This window comes from Bombus fervidus, chromosome 3 (genome assembly GCF_041682495.2).
Source record: "Bombus fervidus isolate BK054 chromosome 3, iyBomFerv1, whole genome shotgun sequence".
Classification (NCBI taxonomy): Eukaryota; Metazoa; Arthropoda; class Insecta; order Hymenoptera; family Apidae; genus Bombus; species Bombus fervidus.
The window spans coordinates 9,114,352-9,120,351 of NC_091519.1; the positions used below are offsets into that span (position 1 = coordinate 9,114,352).

Sequence of the window (6,000 nt, forward strand, 5' to 3'; positions counted from 1 at the left end):
TCTATATCTGAATAAAAGAATAGGGGAAATAATCCTGTTAAAAGTTTCTGGATATTTTCAGTAATTATAGAAGAGGAAGATATTAAAAATGTGTCATTATTTGGTAGGTTTGTTGATTTTAAAATCTCATTGTAGAAATCGTCGTATATTATCTCTATTAGACATGTACGACTGTTCTATAGATAAGATAATATTATCTAATAACTTCATTTATGTATTATGTATATATTTTTGTTATATGTAATTTGTTGATAAAACATTTACAAACCTAGAATCGTATCCCATTTTTTTCAACTTTTATTATAGAATATGCCGATATCCATCATTTTCTTGATTCTTGCACAAATTCCAGTGTTTTCGCATTAACATGAACGTTCGAGCAGTAAATTTCTTCTCAAGTTTGTACGAATTTGTTTGCACATTCGTAATTGTGATGGTCTTTAGAATGTAACTGTCTAATTAATGTCGTAAAATACAAAGGCATCTATAAAAGAAGAGCATTGTTTCAATGCAAAATTAAAAAGACACACGACCAGTGAAAGTTTGAGAACGTTGCGCATTTTATATTTTATATAGTTATTATTATTTTATATAGTCCAAAAATTCGGAAAGAGATCAATTTAGGATTTCGCTATCTCGGACAACTTTTTAGTAAAAAATTGTATCGAATTAAAGGATACTGTCATTGACAGACTGCAAACTGTCGTAATTATATATCTTTATGAATATTACTAAAGAAATGGAACGTAAATCAAAATTTGTTTCACCTGCTAGATATTACAATAAACTCTCTACTTTGGGTATTTTACATATTCTTGCATATTGCGTGTATTCTACAAATTTCTATGCATACTTTAAAATTCTCCAGAAATACACAAGCTTCGGCAGTCTATCGATTGATATCTGTAGCATTAATTAATAATGAGACTAACACATATGTCAACGGAGATACAATTGGAAAAAAGATTGTAACCAACAAACAGTAAGATATGATCTAACTGTACTTTTGTACCATTCAAAAGATTAAATATCTCCGTAAAATCCTAACCCATTTCTCAAATAATCACGTTAAATACAACGTTGAACGATTAGTTCGGCAAGCTTCGCGTATCATACTCGACAGAGTTCGAATTCAAGCATCCCAGAGCGGTCGAATTCCGTCGACGACGAAACGATGGGATTCCAGGCCGGCTGACAGCCTCGAAATCAATTTCCAAATGGACGCCGGGGATCCAGCGTTTCGGATCCCGTGGATCGAAGGCGTCCGCGGCATCCTACGATTCTGCTCCGCGAGTCGCCACACGAATTTGTCGAGCGGAAATACCGCCTTTTATCCCGGTTGCTCCTCTGTCTCTGTCTCTTTTTCTCCCTCGTTCGTTACTTGGAACGGCTCCAAAAGTGATTTGCATCTAACGAAGCCACTTTGTTCTCGCGCGACGTGGCTTTTCTTCCTCGACACCCGGCCATCCAAAACGAACTGCCACGTAAATATCCAAATGGAATAGCTTCATGGAGTAATATTGCCGTGAAAACGAAATAAAACTATTTGGAGAGTTGAGGCAGTTAATGATTTAAATGTCCGAAAAATTAGAAGTGATTTAATAGAAAGGAATGTAAATTCCATGTGAAATATAACAGAAAATGTTAGAATCACTGATGTGATTTATTTTAGCGTGATGTAAGTTGAATCTATTAACGATAGTGCGAGTTTCGATTCTTTGTTGAGAATGTTTGAGAAGAGGTTCGAGATTCGTTTTACTTTCCTGTGATCGAAAATTTTTCCTCGTCCGGAATCGATAAGTTCGTAAACCGACTGAGAAACTGAAGAATTATTCATGGAAAAATATCAGAAGACAATGTACTCACTAATGAAATTTAATATTTTAACCAATACTTGTCTGTATAAATATTCATCGAAATTGATAATTAAATTAAATCACCAAGTGGTAAATGACTTTCAATTAAAAGCTTTTTTAAAACAGATACAATTTGCAACAATTACAAGATACTATTTCCAAACAAGCATCTATATCTATTAATCTTTTTATCAATAATTAATTTAAAACAGTGACACTAGTAATAAATAAATAAATATATAGTACCAGTAAGTAATAATAATCTTCTCTGATTCATATTCGCTAGCAAAAATTCGAAATCAACAATTTACCATTAAATCTACCTGTCCAGAATAGCAATTACATAGTTTCTCAACTCAAAATGAGTCACTTTCGGGTCACTAATCACTATAGTGCGAAGGCATCGATCGTCGAATAACGTAACCGGGAGTTAGCCTCGCCGTGGTTGGTTAATAACGCGGTCTGCTTCACCGTGAATTCCTCGTGATCCAACCCCAAAGGCAGCCTGGCCCGTCAGTCCTGTTACGTTTTATGTCATTAGGCTTTACGGAGCTTTCACGCTAGCCAGAAGGGTGGTCCGACACTCTTCAACAGTGGTCCGAGCTCTTCTGTTTATCGACTGTTGCGAGTCGTTTACCACCGGCGCTTATATCACCCCCGCACAACCTTTTTATCTCCTTTGCACTCTTTTCATTCACACGAGTTGTTGATTCTTCATACGAAATTTCAAGCCTCCTTTGATGTTGAATGGTTGAGACGCGTTACGTTGAATTGTTTCAAAGTATTTGAAGATTTATACTTTAGAAGATTCTTTTGGGGATGATGCGGGCTGCTATTTGACGATGATTGGGATAAAATGATTTAATGTGAAAAGGTGAAACTTGAATACACACTGTGAGATGTGAAGTTCTGTTTTTGACTATTTTAGAGCATAGAGACTGCGAAAAATTCTTATACAAACTTTTCACGAATATATTATGTGTGTTTTACGAAATAATTTAAAATCTCATTGGTACCGTAATGAGATCTAACTATCATGATTTAATCAAATTAGAAACTAATCTAAAAATATGTACTTATATAAGCTACAGGATATTTAGTGCAGGTATTTGTATACGTTTTGCAGAGCTCACAAAAGTATTCAAACAATCAATTAGTAAGCCTCCACATACGATGAGGCCATCTTCAGCAGCTATTCACGTTATTAACCCTTTACTAAATATTTATCATAAATATCTTGGAACTTCAGATTGACTTTAAATCTGACTAACATAACCTTGATTAAACCACAGATCTTTCTGCATTTATAGAAAATTTGAAAGTGCAAAATTGCACATGTAAAAAAGTACGTAGAACGTCCAAAATATAACGTTCTTCATAATACTTGGTAGCTAAAACAATTACCTACCGAGATCCTACTTTTTTAATTATATTTTCAAAGATATTAATTTGCACAAAAATCCACGATCTAGTCGTAACAATCGTGTTACGTTACAATACTAACGAAATTCCTAATTACTTTACATAATACGCATGATGTTATTATACATAAAATTGTCCTATAACAAATGCTCAAATATTTTCGTGTGCCATTGTATCGTTTCCACGTACGTATACACATAGCACGTAATACGAGGAAAATCGAGCAAGTCGGTGGAGCGCGAGTCAATATTTACCAGGAGACCAGAGACGTGGCAGATTTTCGTCCTTCCGCTGGTAAGATCCTTGTATAGCGAGTCGAAGGATCGCGATGGCTCTCATGGATAGGCAGGAGGATGGGGTGGGGACAGGATACGCCAGGTTTTCGGGACGAGAGCGCGAAGAACGCGTGGGAGTGGAGGCTCGTCAAGGACAATAGAAGGCCCGTGAAAGGATCAGAGGAACAGGACGCGGTGCTGGTCCACCGACGTGTGTGTCGGTGATTTGGTGCGCGACGCTGATTGGTCGGCCGCCGGGTGGATCTTCGATTTACGATGCTGCTGTGCGTCGAATGACACGCGGCTTCCTTCCAGCGCCGATTTCGATTAACCCTTTCGCTATTCGCAGGTAGCTACTCGAAAACTGTGCTATATGGGACTGTCCTAACGCGTGGGAATGAGACTGTGAAGAGAAGAATTATATGTAAGAATTGGGTAAAAACGTGTTGGTTGTATTAGGAATTTAAATATAGTACTCTTTGTAGTAGAATTATTATACTACAGGTAGTATAGTATATTCATTTATTTATTTTCATTTTATTTGGCTTATTACATATAATTCCAAATTATGTTATACGGTGTTGTTTTAATGCGTGGGAAGAGGAAAATTACATGCAAAAAGCGGACAGATTATGTTAAAGTATCACGAATTTAGTATATCACAACATATGTTGCTTAGAGTTATCTGAATTTCTTGATAAAAAGTACGTTATGTACAATCCTGCTTATAATTTTTAAGTTGATGAATTGAAAATAAATATTAAAGACAAGGAGATGTTATGAATTATATTCACTCAGAGACTTTTACAGTACAAAGGTAATGCTCTGTTAAATTCTTGGAAAACAAGAAAGGAAAGGGGAATATTATTTAGTAATTATTTTATAACTGTATTATATTCGCTACCGCTATGTGTGCGTATAAATTTTGGTAAAAATACACTTAACATGTCGGTACATAGAATTCAATCAGATGACTACGCAGGAAGAATTGGAGCGAATGAAAGAATTGCGAAATTATTAAAGTTCTAGCTGCTTGGTTTTCTGAAAATGATACGTATGTATTTCATGATCTTGATACGCAATCAAGTTCTTCGGGACAATTGATACTTTATGTCATAAATATCCACAAAGTTTAGTTACATGATCCTTGTAGAATTTGGAGGTTATGTCTGTATCATAAGCACGTTAGAATTTGTAATTCAATTTTATACTACACTGCACACATTACTTGACGAAAGCTTACAAATACGCTTTCAAACAATATTAAATATCATTTCATGGTATATGTAAAAAAATTTTAATCTAATATTTTATACATAAATACATATCAACATTTTATACATAAAAACCAATAGTGTATGTTATGAATTTCACGCGTTCAGATAAATATCTATCTATACATCAAAAAAGGACATTGCTCATATTTTACAATAGCGTCGTACTTTACTTCATTTAAGAAAAAAAATCACTAAAAAGAAACTAGGGAACTAATTGATCGTGATTAATAGTTTTCTACAATTGTTTTATATATAGCGGAAGCGTCTTTATATTTATTTCATCAAATTTTAGTTATAGAAAAAAGAATAAAAAAATAAAAAATAAATGATTGATAAATAAATTTAAATAAATAAGATCCTGGACTGTCTCTAGGGAACAATCAGCATCGGGTTTCCGTGGTGTAGTGGTTATCACATCCGCCTAACACGCGGAAGGTCCCCGGTTCGATCCCGGGCGGAAACAGATTTTTTTTTATTCTTTTAATATCTACGTAACTAAAAGCCAGTTGATTATAGTATAATTTTAAAATACGATCAACATCACTGTCTGCTATATTTATCACGGCCGCCTAAAATTTTAGCTTTAAATCACTATTTTATCGATATTTCTCCATATTCATTTATTATATTAAAAGTAATTTCAGTAAATATTTACCATTATATGTTCATATCTGATTTTTAATATGATATTCATGACTCACATACTTTAAAAATTTGCAGCCTATATTTCATAGTGTAATGTAGTTTTAATTTTTAAATTAAGGTCAGAATCATATATGATTAAATAATAAATAAATCTAAGAAATTTTTTAAATGAAAATTTAATATTTTGTGCAAGAGCAATGTTAAGAAATTGACGCATAACCTTGTTTCCGTGGTGTAGTGGTTATCACATCCGCCTAACACGCGGAAGGTCCCCGGTTCGATCCCGGGCGGAAACAGTCCTTTTTTTGCATTGAATTTTTTGTACAAAAATTTTGCACAGTACACAGTGTACAAGTTACTTCTTTTTGAAAATAGAAATAACGAAATTAAAGTGGAAGTAATTGAAAACAGTAACCGTGTAACGTAGTTTATCGTTGATGTGTCGTGAGATAATTGTGGTAAAATGAAATTTTTAGCAATCTTAATACGTTTGTAAATATTTCATTAACAAAATATCCACGAACT

At 34.0% G+C, this 6,000-nt stretch overlaps 2 non-coding genes across 2 annotated transcripts; both read left to right on the top strand.

Moving 5' to 3' along the window:
* The first annotated feature begins 5,220 nt into the window (after positions 1-5,220).
* Trnav-aac (transfer RNA valine (anticodon AAC)) lies at positions 5,221-5,293 on the top strand. Its single transcript has one exon. It is a non-coding gene; the product is annotated as a tRNA-Val (tRNA).
* Positions 5,294-5,698: 405 nt separating this feature from the next.
* Positions 5,699-5,771, top strand: Trnav-aac (transfer RNA valine (anticodon AAC)). The gene has a single exon. It is a non-coding gene; the product is annotated as a tRNA-Val (tRNA).
* The last annotated feature ends 229 nt before the right edge of the window (positions 5,772-6,000 follow it).